Source organism: Panthera pardus, unplaced genomic scaffold (assembly GCF_024362965.1).
Source record: "Panthera pardus isolate Hobbes unplaced genomic scaffold, ASM2436296v1 HiC_scaffold_27, whole genome shotgun sequence".
Taxonomy (NCBI): Eukaryota; Metazoa; Chordata; class Mammalia; order Carnivora; family Felidae; genus Panthera; species Panthera pardus.
The window spans coordinates 116,105,884-116,130,198 of NW_026526843.1; the positions used below are offsets into that span (position 1 = coordinate 116,105,884).

Consider the following 24,315-nt stretch of genomic DNA (forward strand, 5'->3'; position numbering starts at 1 on the left):
CTGGTGCAAAGCTGCTAAAAGTAATCAAAGGCAGGCCTATGTCTTTTGTATGTTCCCCCTCCCCCTCCCAACATTGACTGGTTGCTTAGGAAAGAGTAGTATAATTAAACCAATAATGCTTTGCCTACAACTGGCACAGATTGGAGCCCATGGAGTCAAACACTGCCTGGTATGGCACCAAAACCCTAATGGTTACAATTCACCTGGCTGAGGGGACTTAGAACAAAGGCTGCCCATGAAGCCAAACTTTGAAATCCCAAGCTCTCAAGCAGCACTTTTTTTTTTTTCCACAAAGGTCATTGGAGCCAATAAATCCAATTGTGACAATCCAGAACGATCAAGTAATAATGGGCATAAAAGCGAAAATAATAATAGTAATAATGTTAGGCTCAAAGAGTGGGAAACACAGGGAGAAACACCACTCCAGAGAAGGAGAACGAATAATTGGAATAGTTTATCTTGTTCAAAGTCCCGGGAAAATGTCACCAACAAAAATCCTTAGATCTTGGATATCTCTGTTGTGGGTTACCCATGCACTGGGGAGGTGAGAGTCCCTAATTGGAACCTAATAGCTCCATTTATCATTTGGAAACCATCTTCTGGCAATCATCTATTTCATTTTTACCTGTGCACACACAAAAATGTGCCTTCTCTTCCCTCCATCCTCCTCCTTTCCTGACGTGACCTAAGGGGTAGGCATCAAAATATGTTATGAGCGAGAAAGGAAAATCCTCACTCTCCATCAATCCAGACCTTTTAATGGTAGAGAAATTCACAAAAGTTTAAAAAGGTAGTTGAATAAGGTCTATCGCTCATCATAACATTTGAAATTAGAAAAGAAATCTATCAAATAGCATAAGCAGCTCGTGTGTTGGGTCAAGAAGGAATCTCCCTGACCTGAAAATGCCATGTTCACCCCAGGGGAGGGGACATGCCACCCACTAGGGGTAGAAGCAGAAGAGTCTTCCTAGGTTTGCCCGGGACTCAATCCCAGATGCTCCCGTCAGGGTGTCTTTGGTGGGCAGTGAATCCCAAGGCATATGTTACCACCACTGTGACTCAGTGCTACACAGACGAACTTTTCCTGGCACTCGTGGTCCTCAGTTTCAAGGGCACTAATTATAAATGTCACCAAAAAAAAAAAAAAAATCATCTCCTTATAGAACAGTCTGGATTCAATTTACTATTGCATTCAGAGTGGGGAATCTGGTCTTCCAACGAACACGCCTCATGCAGCCACATCTGTTCCAATGAGAAGCTGCTGCAGTAATTTCAAAGCCTCTGTTCCTTCAAGGCTCTTTATCTTGTTCTTAAAAACCACCAGCAACTCGATATGGTGCTGCCCAAAATGGACCACACAACTCCAGGTAATTAATTCTGAGTTCTACATTGTTCCCAACTGGATAAACATTGTTAAATATGAGAAACCTGTTCCCACCCTGGAGTTAATTATACACGCCACTAAGAATTCTTAATCAGAACCTCCAACAATTATTCCAGGAGGAAAATAACCAGTTTTACCTACAATTTTAGATTACCTCCACAGTGCAGGCTTCTTTACATTCTCTGATATCTCATGATAGCTGTGGTTCTTTTGAGTAGACTGCATTCATCTAATTCAGATACAAAATGTACAAAGGCAGTATAGGTTCAAAAGAAAGTAGGGAATATACAATGACATGGTTATCTAGAAAGAGGGTTACTAAGGATTTGTGAAATGCCAACCTACTCTATGTCCTTTGGTGGTAGTGATAACCATTCTGCTTTAAGAGGAAGTGAAGAGGGGCACCTGGCTGGCTCAGGCGGTTAAGCGTCTCTTGATTTCGGCTCAGGTCATGATCTCGCAGTTCTTGAGATCAAGCCCCACATCAGGCTCTGTGCACACAGCACGGAGGCTGCTTGTGATTCTCTCTCTCAAAAAAATAAACATTTTTAAAAATATTTTTAAAAAGAGAGGGAAGAAACCATTTTCATTAATGGCCACACTGTTGGAAATGAGACTATTTTGATTCTATAGCTTTGGAAATATTAAGATACGACAAAGGATATTATAAATATTCTCTTTGCCATAATATAGTATTATCTATAAAGGCAGTGCCATGTGATCATGGGAGGCAAACGAGACATACGTCAAAGTGGCATGAGTTTACTCAGCATGCATGGTGGTTCCAAGGAGGGACTCTGCAGCAATGGTCAGGATAAGGAGGGACAGAAGCAGAAAAATGTTCACTCTTAGCCCAGAAGGCTGACCTATAGCCTGCACAGTTCTGATAAGGATAAAACACATTCTGGTTACTACCTTCTTCTTCCTTTTTTTTTTCTTTAAGTTTTATTTCTCTACCCAACATGGGGCTCAAACTCACGACCCTGAGATCAAGAGCCACATGTTCTTCCGACTGAGCCAGCCAGGCACCCAATTTGCTTCATTCTTAAAAGGTCTCATAAGTGCCTGTAAATCTCACTGATAGTTAATACTGAACTGAATGATAAGCACCAGAGAAATCTTGCAAAAGTAGTTTACAAGCAGAAATTTGAAGACATTTATGATCTAATACTCCCTGCATGTCCCCTCTCCCTGAAGCACAAAGCAGATAACCACCAGCTCCATAGAGCAAAAATGCAGCTCTTTCTGCTCATGGGTCCTGTCCCAGGGCTACTTAAATGAACTTACTAACTGCACCATACAACGTCTCAAGACTTCTTTTCTTTTTAAAGTTTATTTATTTTGAGAGAGAGAGAGAGACAGAGAGAGAGAGAGAGACAGAGAGCAGGGGAGGGGCAGAGAGAGAGAGAGAGAGAAAGGGAGAGAGAGAACCCCAAGCAGGCTCCATGCTGTCAGTGCAGAGCCTGATGCAGGGCTCGATCTCATGAACCGAGAGATCATGACCTGAACTGCAACCAAGAGTCGGCTACCCAACCCACTGAGCCACCCAGGCGCCCCTCAAGAATTCTTTCTTAATCGTTGTGTGACGATGCTGCAACGCTGGCTATTCTTCCTTGGCCAAGTTAATTACCTTCTCTGTCCCCCAGTGTCATCGACTGCAAAATGGGAATAACAATAGAACCTACCTCACTGAGTGGTTATGAAGATAAGATACTTGAGCTATTGTTGATAAAATGCTTATCAAAGTGCCTGGGACATAATAAGCCCTCAAAACATTTTAGGTAGTCATGGTAGCAGATGGAGTGGTATCACCCATAGGTTTTGGAAATGGTAAAATGATTACTATAAATAGTCGTGGTGCCCGGGTGGCTCAGTTGGTTAAGAGCCAACTTCGGCTCAGGTCGTGATCCTCGCGGCTTGTGAGCTCGAGCCCCGCGTCGGGCTCTGTGCTGCCAGCTCGGAGCCTGGAGCCTGCTTCGGATTCTGTGTCTCCCTCTTTCTCCCTGCCCCTCATCTGCCTGTGCTTGCTCTCTCTTTCTCAAAAATAAATAAACTTAAAAAAAAAAAGAAGCCTTCCTTAAAAACAAATAAAGAGTAAAAAATACTGTAATAGTAAAATTGCAGAGCTAAGTAACAATATTAATGTTAATATTAATATTAGTAGCAATATTAGTAATACTCTTATTAATGCTAATAGCAACACTTCCTTTTTTTTTTTAGCGTTTATTTTTGAGAGAGAGAGACAAAGCATGAACGGGGGAGGGGCAGAGAGAGAGGGAGACACGGAATCTGAAGCAGGCTCCAGGCTCTGAGCTGTGAGCACAGAGCCCGATGTGGGGCTTGAACCCACGAGCCGTGAGATCACGACCTGAGCCGAAGTAGGACACTTAACCGACTGAGCCACCCAGGCACCCTAATAGTACCATTTCTAATAGTACCATTGGTGATTAGTAACACAAACAATATTAAAATTACCAGTATTCATAATTATACTAATATTCTTGGCTCTGAAAACCATCAGAGTCAATAAAAATAATGCAATATAAAACTGACCCATTTTGTACCCAAAATTATCATTTATTTTGAACACAGGGGTATTTTAAAGAGTGTGATACTCTTCTGCCTTCTTCTCAAAGAAGATAATTGTATCTTGGAGCAATATTAGGAAAACAGAGAGCAATCTTCACACAGATTAAAGGGAATCAAAGCCACAGAGGAACCATTACAGTAAAGGTTATTTATGAGTTGTGTTGATTACCAATGAGGAGAAAACACTACTCTGAAAGGAACACAGAGGAAGACACCTGAAACAAAGACATCAGCATATTCCTCTAGCAGCAATAGTTTTCAAACTATAGACAATTCTTGATTACCTAGAAGCAAGCTACCTGGTTTGAGAATGACGGCAGTCAAAAACATTCTGCAAAAACATCCACATACAAGAATATGTGTCCTAACAGGAACTTTCTTGCAACGAAAGTTGCAACAGAACAGAGGCCACCTTACGTCTTCTTGGAATCACCTGCACTCTCCTGGTACAGTCCGTTCTGGTATGGCACTTGTTTTGGAAGCGTGAATTTGTTTCACTGGGGTTGATACACCGGGGAAGGATTTGAGGACGGTACAAATTTCCCGTTGGCTGACGCACAATTTCATCTAGGAGAAGCACTTTCAACTGAGAAAGCTGTATCCAGCCCAAGAACGCTGTACTGGAATACGCAAGGCATGCGCGTGCACACACACACACACACACACACACACACACACACACACACACACACACACACCCCCTTCAGGCTCTACAGTTCACAGCCTGTGTTAGGAGCCCCGCCCGTTCACACCTCCTGCTATAACCTCCAGAGATCACCCTCTCCTCCACCCCTTCCCAATAGCAGGCAAGCCGCGGCCCTCCCTGCTTCCACTTCGGCGAGCCAACCACGACTTTTCAAGGGAAAGTGACATGTGTACTGTCGCACTTATGTATCTCTTAAGCACTTGACTTGTGGAGAACTGTGCTGCCATTTTTATTAGGCCCTGTCTTTTGTTTTAATTGTGTCACTAACAGAGTTTTTTCATATTTTAAGGGCCGTGCCCTTCACCCATTTTCCCTACAAGCCTGGTGGTTTTATTACAGGACTTTGCAATCGTGCTGTAATTTCAAGAATGCCTATGTTGCATTATAGCAGGACTGGCCGCATCTATCTTCTAAATGTTCCCCAGCATAAGACAGAAATGTGACCTGCCAAACTTCTGTAAAGGATTATAGGGGGTGGAGACTGTGGTGGCCCAGAGCAACTGTCAGAAGGAAACTGTGGTGGTCTTTAAGATCAAGCCTTCTCTCACCCCTCAGAGGAGGAGAGGGCACTGGGAAGGAAACAGGCTCTTAGATAAGCATGAGGGGACTGTGTGGCAGAGACTGGCCAGCGGGTCACCAGAGCAGTTTCTCTTGTTTAGGATACCCACGAGACTACGATCCCCTGCATCTCCCCACAACCAGTGTGGTTAGAACAGCCGAAGAACAAGTTCTCACTAATGGATGAAAGCAGAGGTGATGCTTAAGCCTTCTTTTAAAAAAAAATTTTTTTAATGTTTATTTTTCAGAGAGAGAGAGAGAGAGAGAGAGACAGAGCATGAGCAGGGAAGGGGCAGAGAGAGAGGGAGACACCGAATCCGAAGCAGGCTCCAGGATCCGTGCTGTCGGCACAGAGCCCTCTGCGGGACTCGAGCCCACAAACAGCGAGATCATGACCTGAGCTGAAGTCAGGTGCTTAACTCACTGAGCCACCCAGGCGCCCCAGGCCTTCCTGTCCACTCTGTCCTCCCTTCAAAATTGGCCGAAGTTGAAGGAGCTACAGACAGAAGGAACTGAGGTTCCGGTATCACCCCTGGCAGGAGACCTTATGAGAGCAAGACACGATTCTGGTATTGGATGCATTACGCATTTGGACGTATTTTGTTACAGCAGCTTTACCTTATTAAGTCCAGATGGGCTAGCCACCAGAATCTGCCTGAGCACTTTTGTCTTACCCGGCTTACATGCTAAAGGGTTCACGCAGGACCTTTTCAGGAACGTTCAAGAAGTCTGTGCACTCTGTACAACAGCTTCTCTGCAAAGCGTAGGGGTTAGATGAGGGTGAATAAGACTGGCTCTCCAATAAAGGAATTTACAGTCCAGCGAGAGGAGAAACAGGAGTGACTACAAAAGACAGTTACAGAGTTAGCAGTTCTCCTAGGAATATGCACAAAAGAAATTACAGCTGACCCTTCAACAACACAGGTTTGAACTGCATGGCTCCAATCATATGCAGATTCTTTTCGAAAAATTCAGTACTACAAATGTATTTATGATTTTCTTAACATGTTTTCTCTAGTTTAAGAATGCAGTATATAATACAGAGCATATACAAAATATGTGTTAATCAATTGTTTATGTTATTGGTAAGACTTTTGGCCAACAGTGGTTGTCAGTAGTTCAGTTTTGGGGAGTCCAAAGTTGTAGGCAGATTTCTGACTGCACGGGGGGTCGGCACCACTAACCTTTGCATTGTTGAAGGGTCAACTATACTTCAGTGAGCTGCAAATCAGAATAAAAAAAATGAAAAATGATGAAATAGAACAGAGTCAGATTGTGTCCAAATCATTATTTTGTGAAACTTGTTTTAATTGTGTGTGTATGTGTTCGTGTGCACACGTGTGGTATTTGCATGTACTGGTAACGATGGAAAACAAGTTTCTCACTGTGAGTTTTGGTTGAAAACAAAATCAGAGTACTGGGGCACTTGGGTGGCTCAGTCGAGCACCCAACTTCGGCTTGGGTCACGATCTCGTGGTTCATGGGTTTGCGCCTGCGTCGGGCTCTGTGCTAACAGCTCGGAGCCTGGAGCTGGCTTCGGATTCTCTGTCTCCCTCTCTCTCTGCACCCTCCCTGCTCTCTCTCTCTCTCTCACTCTCTCTCAAAAATAAACATTACATTTTTTTTCAAAAAAAAAGTCAGAGTATTACAATATTCTAGGCAATCATCAAACATCAGATTTGTTTAACATTTAAGCATCTACACTTGCCCATTCATGGGAATACTCTGTATATGTTTCATATGTAACCCCATGCCTTCATCTAATGTGATTATGGCTATACATATACAAAAAAGTATAGCCGAGACATTTTTTTGAGACATTTTTATTATGCACTGTTACACCTGATTCACTCAACGACAAAACTGTTAGGGGTAAGAAGTGCACAATGTAAATTTCTTTTCAGTGAAAAGTGTCTAACACATTAATTGGTTTTATCATAAACACCAAGAAAATTTATTTTAAATTACTTGTTTATAATTATCTTTTAAACCTTACTTTCAATCATACGGTTAACACATTCTTGTTGGAAATAATGTGTTCATTACAGAACAGCATGGAAAAGAAAAAAAAAAAAGCCCTTTTCCGTTCACGTAAACTCCAATCCTGTAGTATAGGAACGCAGGGAAGCACATTTTCCACTCATGTAAGACTCTAGCACTATGAGCTGCTCCCCATCAAGGGCAACCACTGTCCTCAGCTGATGAGTCAGTCCATAATTACCAGGTACCCTGCAAGTGTCCCTTTCTGGATATCAATGTAGCAAATCCTCTCTGCTCTCCAGAGCCAACACTTTTGGTTGCATAACCAGCAGTCATTTCCTCCCAGTCTCAATTTTGCAGAGGTGTCAGATGGCCATATACCGGGCTGGGGGTAAGATGGGGGTAGCAGGAACTGAGGCCCTCTCCCATGCTAGAAACTGACTCTTAATTAACATAAGTCAGTGTTTGTCAATGTGGGGGTACCACAGCTATTTTGAGTGGGACAGCTCTTCCTCATACACAACTATTCTGCTCATGTTAGGATGCATTGTATCCCTGGTCCCTCCCCACTCTATGCCCCTAGGAACACTGGCTCCAACATTATAAACAACTAGAATGCTCAGGGGCATTGCCCAATACCTGTCCCCCATTTGAGACCACTGGTGCTCTAAACTAGGAGTCAGCAAACTCTTTCTTTAAAGGCCCGGAGTAAATCTTTTGAGCTTTGTGGGCCATATGGTCTCTGTTGGAACTACTCAACTGTTGTAGTGCAAAAGTGGCCATAAGTTGTAAGTCTATGAATGGGCATGGCTGTATTCGAATAAAACTTTATTTACAAAAACAGGTGATAGGATGCATTTGGTCCTCAGAGCACAGTTTGTCAATGTCTGCATGCCTAAACCAGCCACGGTGATTCCCTTCACCAGACAGATGTAAGACAAATGAGACACAATGACAATTCTGGACAATGCAAGATCAAGGGACTCTGCTATGAGGTTTCAGGGACATTTTTCCACACTCTCAAAAAGAGAGGCAGAGAAACAACATATTCTGCTCCCCTCTCGTCATTTTTTTAAAGATTTTATTTTAAAGGAATCTCTACACCCAGCATGGCACCTGAACTCACAGCCCTGAGATCAAGAGTCGTAGGCTCCACCGACTGAGCCAGCCAGGCGCCCCATCACCTTTGTTTTCTTTAGCTGTGAAGATAGGATAGCTGGAGATGTTGCAGAGTCACTCTGTGACCACAAGACATGCAGGCCACACGCTGAGATGGTGCATGAAAAGGATGACAAGACCCAGAACCCTTGAATCCAGTTAACCAACCCTAAAATGGCCCTACCTCGGGATTTCTTCTGTTTCTCTCTCTTTTCTTTTTTCAGTAATCTCCACACCCAACATGGGACTCAAACTCATTACCCTCAGATCAAGAGTTGCACCCTCTGCCGATGGAGCCAGCCAGGAGCCCCCTACCTCTGCAATTCTTGTGTGAGAAAATAAATGGGCCTCTTCTTCAAGCTCCTTGGAGTTAAGTCGTCTACTACTTGCTGCTGACAACATCCTAAATACTACACTTATAGTCTGATCACACTGTAATAAGGGCCACATAATTCTACCAGAATATGAGTATAGGGTCCAAATGGACATTTGATAGCCACCCCCCAAATTCAAGTGTTTCTTCTGCAAACAATGGCCTTGTTGCTGTTCTCCAAGTGCAGCTCTGAATAAAAGAGGAAATATTGAAGAAGAATAGCATGTTGATCGCTTTCTCAGTTTCTCTTCCTTTCTTTTTCCATGCTATTAGAACTCTGATTCTGAGTGTTAGGATCTCCAGAGAGATGAGTCAGAAATGAACATCTGATTGCCCTTTGCTAGGTGTGCCCATGGGACCCATTCTGGTGAAGGCCACTGTAAGGGAAGATCCTCAGCTTTTGCAGAAGATGTTCTTCCATGATACAAGAGAGAGACAAGGAAGATGTTCACAATGCTCCAGCTACCCTGTTTCCTGCCTTTGGACCCAGTCATATGATGATATGATGCCTGGAGCTGTGGCAACCACTTTACACACATGAGGTAACAAGCATAAAGCTGGTGGAGCAGAAAGAAGGAAAGAGCCTGAGTCAATGGAGCCCAATCCAGGAACCACCTACCTCTAGAAATACACTGTGTAAGCCATTTCTAGTGAAGCATTCCTTTACTTGCAGCTAAAATATCCTGACTAAAATTTGCATGGAACCAGAAAAGACCCCGAATAGCCAAAGCAATCCTGAAAAAGAAACCCGAAGCTGGAGGCATCACAATCCCAGATTTCAAGCTGTATCACAAAGCTGTAATCATCAAGACAGTATGGTACTGGCACAAAAGCAGACATTCAGATCAGTGGAACAGAATAGAGAACCCAGAAATGGACCCACAAACATATGGCCAACTAATCCTTAACAAAGCAGGAAAGAATATCCAATGGAATAAAGACAGTCTCTTCAGCAAGTGGTGCTGGGAAAACTGGACAGCGACATGCACAAGAATGAACCTGGACCACTTTCTTACACCATACACAAAGATAAACTCAAAATGGATGAAAGACCTCAATGTAACACAGGAAGCCATCAAAATCCTTGAGGAGAAAGCAGGCAAAACCTCTTTGACCTCGGCCACAGCAACTTCTTACTCAACACGTCTCCGGAGGCAAGGGAAACAAAAGCAAAAATGAACTATTGGGGCCTCATCAAAATAAAAAGCTTCTGCACAGCGAAGGAAACCATCAGAAAAACTAAAAGGCAACTGATGGAATGGGAGAAGATATTTGCAAATGACATATCAGATAAAGGGTTAGCATCTAAAATCTATAAAGAACTTATCAAACTCAACACCCAAAAAACAAATAATCCAGTGAAGAAATGGCCAAAAGACATGAATAGACACTTCTCCAAAGAAGACATCCAGATGGCCAACCAACCCATGAAAAAATGCTCCACATCACTCATCATCAGGGAAACACAAATCAAAACCACAATGAGATACCACCTCACACCTGTCAGAATGCTAACATTAACAACTCAGGCAACAACAGATGTTGGCGAGGATGTGGAGAAAGAGGATTTCTTTTGCACTGCCGGTGGGAATGCAAACTGGTGCAGCCACTGTGGAAAACAGGATGGAGGTTCCTCAAAAAATTGAACTAGGGTAGAACTACCGTATGACACAGCAACTGCACTACTAGGTATTTATCCAAGGGATAGAGGTATGCTGTTTCGAAGGGGCACATGCACCCCCATGTTTATAGCAGTGCTATCGACAAGAGCCAAAGTATAGAAAGAGCCCAAATGTCCACTGATGATGAATGGATAAAGAAGATGTGGTATATATATATATAATGGAGTATTACTCGGCAATCAAAAAGAATGAAATCTTGCCATTTGCAACTACATGGATGGAGAGTATTATGCTAAGCGAAATTAGAGAAAGACAAATACCATACGACTTCACTCTATGAGGAATTTAAAATACAAAACAGATGAACACAAGGGAAGGGATGCCAAAATAATATAAAAACAGGGAGGGGGACAAAACATAAGTGACTCTTAAATATAGAGAACAAAGGGTTCTTTTGCTGGGGGGAGGGTTGTGGGAGGGGGAATGGGCTAAATGGTAAGGGGCATTAAGGAACCTACTCCTGAAATCATTGTTGCACCATATGCTAACTAACTCGGATGTAAATTTAAATGTTAAAACATATATATCCTAACTGATACACATAATAAGAGAGCATAATAAGGATGACATTTTTAACCTTAAAACATAGAAGCTATTTCGGTTATACAAGAACTACTAAGTACAGGTGTCCCTAAATAAACTATCCACATTGTAGTGGAGTTTTGATGTACAATTCCTAGTTAGTAGACGTGGGAGGATAACTGAGCGGGGCTGGCTGCGGTGGAGGGGCACATTCTCTTCTATTTCTTCTATCCTCCTATGTCTACTTTTCCAGTGTGGTTCCTACACTTCCCTTCAAAGCCTCCGCCTGTTGTAGCAAAACCACCAATAAACAAAGGGGAAACAGTCTGCCAGCCTTTTGCTTCGAATCCTTCGCTACATCGCACATGTGGATTATTACATCTGCTTTGTGAGAAAGAAAGTGAGCACAGCAGGAGGATTTAACTATTTACAAGATGATTTCTATTCAAGTCATCTGACATCTACTGGAGAAGAGACAGGATTGGGCACAGGAAGAACTTTTCTACATAGAGTCACCTGTAAGTGCAAAGTGATACTGTCTAGCATCCCACCTATGCAGAATTTCCAAAACCTCAAAAAGATAGAAATATTTGTGTATCTAAATCTGTATCTACATATTCGTTTTTAATTGTCTTCTCACCAAGCACCACTTGATATTCGATAATGTAGTACAAAACTCAGCAAACTTTCTGTAGAGGGGCAGATATTTTAGGCTTTGTGGATCATATATGCTTTTCATAGCAACCATTCAGCTCTCCTATTGTATCAGGGAAGCAGACACAGACAATACATAATGGGCATGGCTGTGTGCCGAGAAAACTATTTATGGGCACTTAAATTTGATTTTCACATACTTTTCACATGTCATGAAACAGTATTCTCCTTTTGATTTGGGGGAACCATTTAAATGTAAAAATCAGTCTTAGCTTTACACAAACATAGGCAACAAGTTGGATTTGGTCCGTAGGCTGTAGCTGGCCAGCCCCCCGATCCCTAACTGGGACACAGGAAAAAAAAAAATCAGAAATGACTTCTAGGTCAGAAATAAAACTATGAAATCATCCCCCGGTCTACTTTTATGCATGTATCTTCTTGTGTTCTGATTATCTTCTACAAGCGTTAACACATATACCTATAATAAACAATCTGATTGAACACATCGCTATATGCTAGATCAATGGAAGTTTAGGGAGTTATACATGACCGCAACAGCACTACAGTGAGGTCAACTAAAAAATTAACCAGTAGAGAAGGATTAGGCACTTTATTGCCTCCTGCATGCATTCCATCTACTTAGTTAAATAGCCCTCTATTCTTCAGTGTGTCAACATGATCTCAACCGGAAAGCCAAATTATGAAATAATGGCATCATAATCAAATCAGAGTCCTACAGGAAATATCCATCAATACATCCCTAGAATGTGGTTCTCCAAAGTACACCAAGTTGTCCCTTTTGGTGAGTGAGATTATCAGAAGAGAAGAGAATATTGCTGTCAAAAACTAATAAAATTTAAGTTTAAAAACATATGAGATAAGCATCCCTTGTTGGGAAGTGCAGAACAAAAGAAAAATATTTTTCTGTTTATATTCCTATCCAAGAAAAGCTGGTCCAGATAGAAAAAATGAAGGAATTTTGCCTCGGAGTACTCAGTTCTATACAAAACGATACCACTTTTTAAATGATATCATCGTCCAGCTGGACCTGCATTTACTAACAAAAATTACCATGAAAGTTTTATAGATCTCAAATTTCTATGATACTTTTTGGATCTATATCCTTAACGTATTGAAATAGCTCTTATTTTCATAAGTTCTGAATACAGAAAACTAGGAACTTATAGATTAGAATGGCCTGACTTAGCAATTTATATTTTCATCCAGAGCAGATTTTTCACCATTCTATCCTATTTGAAAGGATCACATTTACCCAATTTCTTTCTTTTGTCCAAGTAAACTTTGTCTCCCTACCTCCCTGCTTCTTTTTTAGTTTCTCAAGTAGGCTCCACGCCCAACGTGGGGCTTGAACTCACGACCCTGAGATCAAGAGTGGCATGTTCTACTGACTGAGCCACCCCTACCTCCCCCCATTCTCATAACATTTTTATTATTTTCTTACGTATCATTTCAGTATTTTTATGTAAATACAAGCATGCTTACTACTGTATAATTTTTTTTATTTTCACTTAATAAATATATTCTGGAGATCATTTTAAATCACTGCGTAGAGTGTTCTTTTTTACAACTGCATAGTGTTTCATGCTATTTTAATGTAAATTCTCCTACATGGACTTAGAATTTACTTATTCTATGGTAAAATGATGGCATTTTACAAATCGAATTAAATAGAGAGAGGATATCACACAATTTCCCCTTTATACAGTGTGAGGAAACAAAGCCTTGACTTGCTCAAAATCCACCTGCTCCGTGTCTTGTCATGAGGCTCATGTGCAGGACAAATTCTGCTTGTCCATTCTAATACCTGTGAGGAACTAGCATGCCCACAATTTTAGCATAAAATTTGAATATCATTTAATGGTATCTCAAAATACCTTCTGATTTTTATGAGTTTTGAAATACTCAGTATGCTATTACTGTCATAAAAAATGTCCATAATCCAAAGACTTAGCTGTAAAGATATTCATTATGTCACAGTGTTCATCCAAGGCAAAACACTAGAAATGATGTAAATGTTAATCAGATAGGAAGTCATTCAGTAAACCGTAGCATGTGTAAGCTATGCATTTTATATTTGTAAAGAATTTTCAATGATATAAAAACAATATTTTATAAAAATGTTAAATATAGAATTGTATATACATGATATTAACTATGTAAAATAGATGAAAAGGTTAAAGAAAATAGATAACAGAGATCATATCTGGCTGGTGAAATTTCAAATATTTATATATATTTTCCTTTATATATTCTCTATTCTCAAAACTTTCTTCAAAAACGGTTACATCACTTTTACAATCAGAAAAACATGTTAAAACATGCTGATGTTGTCTGGACCCTTGGATTTATGTAAGTATCCTATTAGCTTTTTTGCAATTCAAAGTTACTTGTTAATAGTTCATATCATCCTAGGGTTAAAAAATCAAAATAAAATGTAAAGTATGAATGGGGACATGGGGAGCAGTCCCTCTTGCATATAATCCCCTGTATCCAGGATTTATACAGTTACATTCTGTTATTGGTCTTTGTGTATCCTTCCAGTCATTTTTAGCAAAACACAAGAAAAAATATATGTTTAATCCTCCCTCATTTGTAAACAGTTTTATACCTTACTCTTCTCACCTAACAATAAATATAGCCATGGGTGCCTGACTGGCTCAGTCAATGGAGCATGTGACTCCGGATCTTGGGGTCGTGCGTTCAAGCCCACACTGAGCATAGAGCTTATTTAAAAAAATAAAATAGGGGCGCCTGGTGGCTCAGTCAGTTAAGCGTCCGACTCTTGATTTCGGCTCTGGTCATGGTGTTGTGTTTTGTGGGTTCAAGCCCTGCAGTGGGTTCCACACTGACAGTGCAGAGCCTGCTTCAGATTCTCTCTCTCTGTCCACCCCTCCCCTGTTCATGCTCTCTCTCAATAAATAAATAAACTTTTAAAAATAACTAAAATGTGTGCATTAAAAATGAATGAATGAATGAACAAAAGAATGAATGAATCCAAAGATCTTCCTATATCACTGCATAGAGTGTTTCCTTGTACTTTTCCCCACTGCTACACTGTACCTCATGTTCTTTTTAAGCAAAGTTCTCAGACTCATTTCCTAAAATTTCCTCATTGAGTGTGATATAAAAAAAATAATAATATAGGGGCGCCTGGGTGGCTCAGTTGGTTAAGCAACCGACTCTTGATTTCCGCTCAGGTCATGATCTCATGCGGGTCATGGGATCGAACCCTTCTTTGGGATCCATGCTGACAGCATGGAGCCTGCTTGGGATTCTCCCTCTCTGCCCCTTCACTGCACACACACCCACGTTCTCTCAAAAGAAATAAACTTAATACAATAAAATAAAAGGGCGATATGAAAACTGTTGGTCAAATATGTGCACTTTATTTATTTATTTTTAAGATTTTTAAGTGATCTCTACATCCAACGTGGGGCTGGAACTCATAACCCCAAGAGTAGTATGTGCCACCACCTAAGCCAGCCAAGCGCCCCTAAATATGTGCACTGGAAATTTGAAAAAAAAATTTGAATGTCTATTTATTTTTGAGAGACAGAGAGACAGAGAGACAGAGCATGAGAGGTGGAGGGGCAGAGAGAGAGGGAGACACAGAATCCAAAGCAGGTTCCGGGCTCTGAGCTGTCAGCACAGAACCCGACATGGGGCTCGAACCCACAAGTCTCGAGATCATGACCTGAGCTGAAGTCGGACGCTTAACCGAGTGAGCCACCCAGGCGCCCCGAAATATGTGCACTTCAGCAAGACAGTGCCTTTCATTTGGTATAGTGAGTAGTCCCCTTTCCATTTATTTTGTTTACTCAATGTACTGTATGCAAAATACCCTGATCATAGATTCTTTAATATGACATGTAAGTACACAAAAGTCTCATTATCAGATCTTTAAGTATGTTACAAACATTATGTACAATTCTCCTGTGGCGGTAGAGGAACAATGTGTGTAACTGGGGCAGACTAGGAGAAGGAAAGGAAAGAAAACAAATGCGAGAATGAGAGGTTCTGGTGGAAGCCACAGCGGTCGGCAGAGTTCCCTGCTTAGTGTCCAACAGCGCAAGCACTGGAGGCAGACCCTCAAAGTCAGGAGCAGTAGGCTTTGCTGAATGAAGCACGAAAGCAGCCATCACTGTGATAATCCGTACCTGACGCCATGTGACAGCATGGTTTCACTCTGACTCATTGGAGATTCACCAAATACTTAATATCTGCTCTGAACCAAGGAGGTGTCACATAAAGGGGGTCTTCCCTCAAACAGCCCAGGGGACACAATCCAAAACTGGAGTGAATTGTAATACACTGTGCGCTAGTCAACTATTGCCGCAGTAATGCTGTGTAACAAAACGCCCGAAACTCGGCGTCAGCCAACAATAAGCACGTTTTCCTGCTCACAGGTGTGCAGGATGGTGCTGCACCATGTGAATCTAGCTTCCGGGACCAACGTGCTACCCCAGGCAGTTCTTTATATGGCAATGCTAGATGCAAAAAAGAAATGCACGCTGCCTCTTAAGGCCTTCTACCAAAATTGCCACTCTGTGACCCTGGCCCACCATCTGTTGGCCAAAACAAGTCACAAGCCTGACAGCAATGGGGCAGGTAAGGTCACTCCACCTCCAGCAGGAGGAACTGTATGTCGCACAGAAGAGGCCTGGACTTAGGAGTGTTTAAGAATTGCGAACAACTGGGGCGCCTGGGTGGCTCAGGCTGTTAAGCGTCTGACCCTTGATGTTGGCTCAGGTCATGATCCCAGCGTTGTGAGATCGAGCCCCACCCTGGATTCCGTGCTGAGCATGGAGCCTGCTTAAGAGTCTTGTCCCCTGCCCATTGCTCTCACTCTCAAAAAAAAAAAAAAAAAAAAAAAGAGAGAGAGAGAGAGAGAGAGAGAGAGAGAGAGGATTGGAAACAAGGAGCAATCTACCACATAGTGAAGAAATGTTACAACGAAGTCAGGACACAAGATGTCCAGCAGACTGTGTACACAGGTGGACTACATTTTCCTAGCGAGCCTTGCAGTTGGATGTAACCAGCGTCTTGGTTAATGGAGTGTGGGTAGAATGATACATTTCAATTCCAGGCATGGCCTTTCAAACCCCCCCAGCCAATCTTTCCCCATTTCTCCCTGCTCATCTGTCAGCTCTATGTTGATGGGCAGATCCACCTTGAATCTCAAGCTGATGATGAAAGAGCCCCCATGGGGCAGGTTCTCTGAATGAGTCTCACAGAGTCCCTCCCATCAGGAGCACCTGTTTGGGGCTCCAGGTCAGCAGAGATTAGCCACTAGAAACTGAGGGGTTGAACCATTACAGCCCATAGATTATCTAAACTAACAAAAGACGCAAGTCATTTAAGCCAGGGTTGGAAAGTTGGAGAAGGCTACATGGAACAATCTTAGATTGAAAATGAAAACATACAAAAATACAAAACAAAACAAAAAACACACACCTTAAAACATAAAAGACAAATAGTACTTTTTCAGGTGAAAAAGAGGCAAGGTGAAGATCGTTTTAGACAAAATGAAGAGTATATACAAAGGCTCAGAGGTGTGATATCATTTAGGACTTCTAACATTCAGCATACAAATAAATAAATAAACAAATAAATAGTTCAACATAGAGGTGGGGTCTGTGTGTGTGCACGTATGTGTTGATGTGTGAACACGTGTGCACACGTGCCTTCGGCGATTGAGTAGGAAGTTAAGGCTGGGAAAGAAAACTCACACATGTCCAGAAGTAAGGTGGCCAGAGAAAACAAGGCCAACCCCAAAAGGGCAGAGATAAAGAATGGGGAGTTTGCCCTAAAGACAGTGAGGAGTGAGGAGATAGCATAGATTCGTAGTTGAGAAAACTTCTAAATTCACCCTCCACCAGTATCATGAGTCCTGAGAGGTGAAGACCCCCAGAGAGAAGATGGCAAGGTTAGCTGGGTGTGGGTCACCTCCCCCCGCCCCACCACATCCACCCTTCCCCATTCCAGCAACACACCCTGGGGCAAACACCTGGGACACACCTCGAGCCCCCCGAAGGGAATGTGCAGACTGAGCAAAAGAGGAAAATCCTCCTATGAAGGGCAGTGGGTGAACAGGGTAGGGCTTTGCCAGCCATATGGTCTCTGTCACGACTATTCAGCTCTGCTGAAAGCCACCACAAGACAGCATAGAAACAGATGAGCATGGCTGTGTTTCAATAAAACTTTATTCATAAACATTGGTAGCAAAGCTCTTATAAAATAAGCAAATAAAAATACAAGCAAGGTAAAAAAAATTAAAAACAATAAAAAATATATATATAAGCAAGGTAAACAAATCAGGTGGCCTGGGCCACAGAGGGAAATACTGCCCCCGGCCGCGATTCAGTTGGACACCTGAGGGGCTTACGACAAGGAGTTTCAGGAGCGACCAGCACCATGGACTTGAGTTAGAAGGCCCTTTGTAAAATCACCCTGTGGTAAAATGGATGAGCCAAGGCAGCATCAACACAAGAGGCATGACTTAGCCAGATGGCTTCACGTTCCCTACCACGGCAGTCAAGAGTCGGCCAGCTAAGTATATAAATACACTCCTTCCTACATGCGCCGGGCGGTTTCACAATTTTAGGATCTCTGGCCTATTGTTTCTTTAAAGCTCATCTCTGTCAGAAAATTACCATGTTTTTTTTTTTTTTTACCTTTTTTTTTTTTATGTTTATTATCGAGAGAGAGAGAGAGAGAGAGAGAAGAGACAGAGGCAGAGAGACAGGGAGAGAATCCCAAGCAGGCTCCAGGCTCCAAGCTGTCAGCACAGAGCCTGACGTGAGGCTTGACCCCATGAACTGGGAGATCATGAATGACCTGAGCCGAAGTCAGACGCTGAACCGACTGAGCCACCCAGGCACTCCTGTCATGTCCTTATTTTTAATTAAGCAAATCTCACACAATTTATGAAACATCTGAAAATTACTGAAGTAAAAAACTAAAACCCTACAGTAAATTGTAATTGTAGGGCAAGTGCTTTTCCTTTTCAAACTTGAGAAATATTTCTTTCATAAAAATGATAGTATTTTCCTATCATTCAAAAAGGGCTTCCTAAAATAAAAACGTACTGACATCTATAAAAACCCATTTAGCACAACCATAACATTGCTTGTGGAGCTGTTAACAGTAACACGCAGATTTCTTAGCAGTCCAAGTTGGTGACTTTTTAACCATCAATCGCAGAAAAAAAAAAAATGCTTCAAAGGTCAAAACAGAAATAAAAGTTTATTCTCCAAGACCTAGTCCAAAAGCAGTCCATTTATTTTTAATGTGTGTACTCCTTTACACTTCTGAGTTACTGATCATGATAATGGTTCAGCTAAACAAATTATGAGGATTTACTTGCACGAAGTATTAGAATGGGTCGTGTAGAACTGTACTCACGAATTATTTAGTAGAGAGTATTTATTGTATGCCAAATCCCGTAAACCGCACTTGAAAATGTATTTCAAAAGCAAGAATCCAGGCAGGAAACCCTTCTCATCTCTTTGCCAGGAAAACATGGGAATGTTAACTTTGTTATCTAAAACGAAGGCTTAGATTTCTCCAAGATGATTTTCACAGCATTAGTACATAATGACCTAAATCGCTCACAAGCAAGGCGGCATACTTCTGAGATGTTTTGGCCGTGCCCAATGTGGCCTATGGTCTTTCGTTACAATGCCCTCAATCAGATCCTAAGAAAGTTGGGTTAAACTCAGCTCCAAATTAATGCAGCCTCCTTCCAGTCTTCTGCCTACGACTAAACGCACTTATCTCGTTTTCTTTCCATTTGGAAAAAGATTACTGAAGGTCATCGGCCATTGGGACCGGAGGGCTCAAGTATACTGTAAGGAAATACCAGGCATCCTCCCATGGACTTGTTTATCAGCTCACGGGTGCACGTCGGTGTCCTACTGTATTTTCCATCCATGTTAAAGCAGAAGTGTAAAGGCCTACCGAAGGCAAGCGTCACTCTCACAAGTAACTCCCCAACACAAAGAAAGCAGGCCAACCTAGTGACCGAGGAGTAAGTATGCAAAAGCGTCCCCAGTGCTACAGATACCAGAAGGGCAATTCTGTTCACTTCTAATGGTTGGTGTCCAAGAGTGAAATAAATAATTTGAGATCAGAAGTTTAAATATAAAGGAGGTCTACACTAATGGTGAATGTACGTTACCGAATTCATGTATTCAATATGCTAAATTTTGTGCTGACAGTTTCTCTCCTGAACCAAACTCTAGCCAGGCTCCTTTGAGTCCTTTCTCAACGAGGTTGAACAAACACTAACTTAGTTTCTAACATTTCAAGGGCACATCCCTAGGATGACTCCGGCCTCCCCATCCCCTCCCGCCAGCACCCCTTTAAAGTGCCTGCCTGAGAAAATTCAAGGCTGCCAAAAGAATTCACTGCTTGTTCCAGTCAACACCTGAAGACAGGGCCCCTGTCTCCCAGCCTCTGTGGGAGGGTAGGAGCCTACCTTGGATAAGTGCCAGTTAGCAAACCCAGAGGGTTTCGCCTGGACCAACTTCCCCCTCGGTTTTGGTACTTGTTCACTTCCCTGCCTCTACTGAGTCCCAGCTCACCCCCTCCCCTATTCCCTCACTCTGCCTTTAAGATGCCCAGTCACCTCTGTACAAATTGAAGTTGGGTTGAATTTACACTGGACTCTTCCCTATTACAATACTTTTCTTACTGATGAAAATCTGTCCTTACTGCTTTCAGTAGTGCCTGGCTTTTGCTGTTCTTTGGCAGTGTGTAATTGGCTATACTTGTGCCCACGCACACGTGCTGGTGATGTAAAGAAGAAACAACAGGAAAAGGCATTATTTAGCCCAGGCGTTGGCAAACTTCCTATGAAAGACCAGGTGGTAAATCCTTTAGGTTTTGTGGGCCATAAGGTCTTGTACATCTACTGAACTTTGCTGTTGTAGAGCAAATGCAGCCACAGACAATATCCACATGCAGGAACAGAGCCGTGTTGTAATCAAACTTTATTCATGGATGCTGCCACGTGAATTCCATACCATTCTCCCTTTGATTTTTCTTAACCACGAAAACAATTTTTCATTTTAAGAACCATTCTTAGCTCACATTCTATATGAAAACAGTCAGCAAGCCAGATTTGGCCCACAGGCCATTAGTTTGCCACCCCCTGGGTTAATCTATTTATACTTTTCTTCCTTTGCTATGATCAGCTCCCAAAGCTCAAGATCATTTGATGGTAAGGTTAGTAGATTTTGGAACTGTATTCTGGCCTTCCGTTTTTCCTCTCGAGCCAACTACGAAATCAGTGATTTTAAGTCAATTATTAAAGATAAATTTCTAGCTCATCAATAATGTATATTCTCTCACAGCTAAACTTCCATGGAAAACTCCAAATGGAATAATAAAGTAATAAAGTTGAACAGTGCATCTGTGTGTGTGTGTGTGTGTGTGTGTATGTGTGTGAGAGAGAGAGACAGAGAGAGAGAGAGAGAGAAGAATGAATATCTATAAGGTCCATAAGCAGAAAGTGAGAATTTTCAGCTCATGCATTTAACAAACAAGTAAATTTCACCAAAGGTGACAATCTCTATCAAATTCTGAGAGCAAGCAGGTGAAATTCACTTGCCCCAAAGAAAGGGAGGGAGAGGGAGAGGGAGAGGGAGAGGGAGAGGGAGAGGGAGAGGGAGAGGGAGAGGGAGAGGGAGGGAGGAGGGAGAGGGAGGGAGGAGGGAGAGGGAGGGAGGAGGGAGAGGGAGGGAGGAGGGAGAGGGAGGGAGGAGGGAGAGGGAGGGAGGAGGGAGAGGGAGGGAGGAGGGAGGAGGGAGGAGGGAGGAAAAGAGAGAGATGCTTGAAATGTTATATAGCCTGAACTAGACATCTTCCCCCCAGAATTGCTACCAACTAGACTTTCACAGCTGCAAACCACCAACCCCTGGGAAACTCGAGTTAAATATTCCTAAGACAGGAATCTAGTTCTGTTATGAAACTGTTCATCATTTCACCTCCTGACAGCCACGGAAATCAGCAGAACTCAGAAAGGACTCAGATGACGAGCAAGTAGCATTTTTAATAAAATTCAAATCCAGAGTCTTTGGGGGTTTTTTGGTTGCTAGCCTCTAGAGCTCACTATTATCAGCAATATTAATGCAATTACTCGGGTAAAAAGAGAGGAGATGCGAGGAATATGACCTTTTGCGTTGCTTCTTTAACTTCCCTTTCCCCCCAGGAAATATTGAATTCTGAATAAAGTAAAGGTAAAAAACAGAAGTTCAATGGTCTCTAAATAGGTTTTACATAAAAATCTGAGGAAGCTGTAACTACGTATTTTTATCCTTCCTCAAACGTATGACACTTGTAACAAAATTATCATTACAGATATCAGTCACTGCCATATGCCACAAAATAGCCCATGCAACTGCGTGACAACGTGAAACAGAGCAGCCTACAAGTTTACCTACCACTATAAGAAATAATCTCCGTATTAATAATTGGGACCCAATCGTTATCTCAAAGTGGGCCATTGTGCATCAAGAGACGAGATGAAGTCAAGCTATTCAATCCCTGAAAGCATCCCTCAGTTTAATAACACCCCTATGTGTTTTGGGTTTCAAATCACTTCCCTCAGGCGAAGGGGGCATAATCATATGTTTTTCTACTGAACTGCATTCTTCTATAAACATTTCAAAAAGTGCAGCTGCTTTACAAATGAAATCGTCGATACTAAGAGCAGTAACAATAAAAATATATGCCTATTTTTATACTATTACTGGTTTATAAGGCAATCATCTGTAATGCTCTCATCTACAAGGATGAAAAATGATATATAACTGTTACCAAGGAAACAGTGAAGTAAAATTGCATGTAAACTATCAAACAGTTTAATAACCAGAAAATTAGAAGAACGAGAAAAAACAGCTCCAGACAGAACCAGGATACGCTGTGCCACCCACGACGGACGCGATCAAGGGTCACGAGTCAAAAAGGTGTAAAGGGTCGGAACTTGCCGGCTATTCTGACACTCAGCAGCATCTTTTTTGTTTGTTTGTTTTTTTAAATGGCGGTCATAAGATGGTACCGAATTCTTGAGGGGCAGTTTGAATTCTGATTTTTCACACGACTAAAAGGGCCTCGATTCTGGGAACAAGTGGTTAAAAGTGGATTAATATTCTCTCAGAATCCTCTGTAATTACCACTGTCTTTACTCACAGACAGGACATTTAGCAAGTAGAAGGTATGTTTTCTACAGCAAACGCTTTCTGAATTAACATTTAGGAACTCCAGTTCTTGGGAACCAAGGACAAGGCTAAGGCCCGGCGTAACTGTGTGTTCACCTCTAAACCACGAGAATTTTAAGCACTCAAGTAACTACGCTGATCAAAGCGAAATCCTTTAGGAAGATTATCCATTCTGAAATCAGGAAAATCCTGCAGTGTAAGCACTTTTATACTTCACCTCTGAGAAAAGAACTTGGTTTCTGTAACAGTGTTTAAAACACACACCCAAGACTTTATTCCTACAAGGGCAGGAAGCAGCCGCTGTAAACATGTGTTTCTGCGCGCTGCTGACCCTCTACACGCACTGCTATTTCAGCTTGGGGACCATCGCTGAGCTCACCCCGAGCAACAAGAAGAATGCCTATGGATGAAGGATTTCTTAATGGGCACATAAGCTCAGAACATGTGCAGCTTCTCTCTTTAGAATAAACACTCGATTTGGATCACGTTGAGGACAGAAAGTGAAATTCACACTCATTTACTAAATTCTAACCTCTCTTTAAAATAAGATACTAATCCCCCACAGCCTGGCTTGGGTTTTGCAAAAGCTCAGATTTGTGGGTATCATGAAGGCATCCTAGAATTTAGCAAAAGGAACATAAACCATCTTTTCACGGACGTACGGCACTGTTCCGCTCCCAAGCTCCAAAGTTTAAGGACTAAATCTAGGCTCTAGATGGTTTTAGCATTTATCATTTTTAGCATTTGAGGCCACCAAAATCTATCTTGGTTACTTTGAACTGTACCGTTGAACTTCTCCTTCCCTTCGGCAATCTCTGTCCATCACACAGATGGCACCAGGCAATCACTAACTGTTGCTCACAGCCGTTTACCGTCCAGGGTTTGTGACTTGACAGCTGTTTACAAACCAGCCATGGGCAGAAGCATGCAGGAAGTTAAGAGAACAGAGGTGTGAAGCCACGGCCCTCTATGATATTGATGTGAAACCCAACAGTTTGCCACACTACAATCGTCCACCCTTTGACATATCCGCCTTTGCCTTCTGCTGTGCGGGGAAACACCTCTTCGTGGGCTGCTCCAAGACAGATACATTTACCCATCAGCTCTATACCTCATGTCTACCCAGACAAGTTCCACTGGAGCCCTTTCCCTGGAAAATCTGCTGTGACATTAAGACTGACTCGTGCAAGGAGAGAGGGAAGGTGGAGACGGGCAAGAAAAACAAATAAAGACCTGTGGATGTTGGTCAAAGGCACGTCCGAAGAGCAACGTCCTAACCGAATGTTTCTGAAATGGCCCAAGTGTGATGTAGCAAAGCAAAGTCAACATACCTTTCTGATTGGGGCTATGCCAGGCTGCTCATCTTTGCCTGGTGCAATCAACACATCCCACCCTGACACTAAGCAATAAAGGAAAACCTAGAACTATTCTCTTGTAATTGCAAAGGAGTCTAAACTGCAATCTGG

General features: G+C 42.2%; 1 protein-coding gene across 8 annotated transcripts in view; it reads right to left on the reverse strand.

The window, feature by feature from the left end:
- FRMPD4 (FERM and PDZ domain containing 4) overlaps positions 1-24,315 on the reverse strand; it is an 843,299-nt gene that overhangs the window by 509,049 nt on the left and 309,935 nt on the right. The window lies entirely within an intron of this gene.